The sequence below is a fragment of the Gigantopelta aegis genome, chromosome 10 (assembly GCF_016097555.1).
Source record: "Gigantopelta aegis isolate Gae_Host chromosome 10, Gae_host_genome, whole genome shotgun sequence".
In the NCBI taxonomy this organism is placed as follows: Eukaryota; Metazoa; Mollusca; class Gastropoda; order Neomphalida; family Peltospiridae; genus Gigantopelta; species Gigantopelta aegis.
The window spans coordinates 51182959-51185145 of NC_054708.1; positions in this window are offsets into that span (position 1 = coordinate 51182959).

Genomic DNA, 2187 nt, shown 5'->3' on the forward strand with positions numbered 1-2187 from the left:
TAACTGTTGAATACTACGTATTGCACTGCTTTCGAACCAGTGTTTGACAATATGATAACTGTACTAAATTGTTGAATACTACGTATTGCACTGCTTTCGAACCAGTGTTTGACAGTATGGTAACTGTACTTAACTGTTGAATACTACGTATTGCACTGCTTTCGAACCAGTGTTTGACAGTATGATAACTGTACTAAACTGTTGAATACTACGTATTGCACTGCTTTCGAACCAGTGTTTGACAGTATGGTAACTGTACTTAACTGTTGAATACTACGTATTGCATTGCTTTCGAACCAGTGTTTGACAGTACAGTATGGTAACTGTACTTAACTGTTGAATACTACGTATTGCATACTACGTATTGCTTTTGAACCAGTGTTTGACAGTATGGTAACTGTACTTAACTGTTGAATACTACGTATTGCACTGCTTTCGAACCAGTGTTTGACAGTATGGTAACTGTACTAACTGTTGAATACTACGTATTGCACTGCTTTCGAACCAGTGTTTGACAGTATGGTAACTGTACTTAACTGTTGAATACTACGTATTGCACTGCTTTCGAACCAGTGTTAACTGTACAGTAATGTTGAATAACGTATTGCACTTTCGAACCAGTGTTTGACAGTATGGTAACTGTACTTAACTGTTGAATACTACGTATTGCATTGCTTTAGAACCAGTGTTTGACAGTATGGTAACTGTACTAAACTGTTGAATACTACGTATTGCATTGCTTTTGAACCAGTGTTTGACAGTATGGTAACTGTACTTAACTGTTGAATACTACGTATTGCACTGCTTTCGAACCAGTGTTTGACAGTATGGTAACTGTACTAACTGTTGAATACTACGTATTGCACTGCTTTGAACCAGTGTTTACTAACTGTATTGCATTGCTTTCGAACCAGTGTTTGACAGTATGGTAACTGTACTTAACTGTTGAATACTACGTATTGCATTGCTTTAGAACCAGTGTTTGACAGTATGGTAACTGTACTTAACTGTTGAATACTACGTATTGCACTGCTTTCGAACCAGTGTTTGACAATATGATAACTGTACTAAATTGTTGAATACTACGTATTGCATTGCTTTAGAACCAGTGTTTGACAGTATGGTAACTGTACTTAACTGTTGAATACTACGTAACATAACGAGAAATACTATAAATTAAAAGTACAGAAGGTGTAGAGTGTTAGACTTTATCTGTTATTTGGAGGCTGGCTGTATATAAATCGTATCTAGAGTGCTCGCCAAGGGCGAGATAATGTAGAATCCATCAGTGGACAAGTATGTTTTTGTTGTTCCAGGCAGTACCTTACCAATGGCATATCAAATGCCATAGTATGTGCCAGTGGATATTAAAAACGAGTTTGTTTTGTTTAAAACACCATTAGAGCACATTGATTTATTAATAATTGGCTATTGGATGTCAAACGTTTGGTCATTGTGACACGTAGTCGGGATAAAACGTCTATATTTTTCATTAGCAGAAAGAATTTTGTTACATTACTTTCCCCTCACAGACAGAACAGCTCATACCACGAACTTAGATATACCAGTTGTTGGGCACGGGAATGGGCGTCCTCACCTTTTAATTTTTTCATTTCAGAATAAACAAAAATTTGCTGATTTCGAAGGAAGGCAATACTTTATTTAACGACGCCCTCAACACATTTTATTTACGGTTATATGGCATCAGACATATGGTTAAAGACCACACAGATATATACATAGAGATGAAACCCGCTGTCGCCACTTCGTGGACTACTATTAGCAGCAAGGGATCTTTTATATGCACCATCCCACACATGATAGTACATACCACGGCCTTTATTACACCAGTCGTGGTGCACTGGCTGGAACGAGAAATAGCCCACCGACGGGGATCGATCCCAAACCTATCAAAACAGGACCCTCTGTAATCCGGAATTCCACCAAAACCGGACATTTGCCACGGTCCTTTTTTAAAACTCAATACAGAAATTAACCTCTCTAAAAGTGATACCTCTTAAAACCGGACATTTTATTTGGTCACGAAGGTATCCGGTTTAGAGTGGTTTCACTATATATATGTATACGTATGTCCCTATCCTCTTTTAAAACCGGATTGACTCCAATGGGCACTGGTTGGGACGGGGGGGGGGGGGGGGGGGGGGATTAGATCCTACGACCAATGCC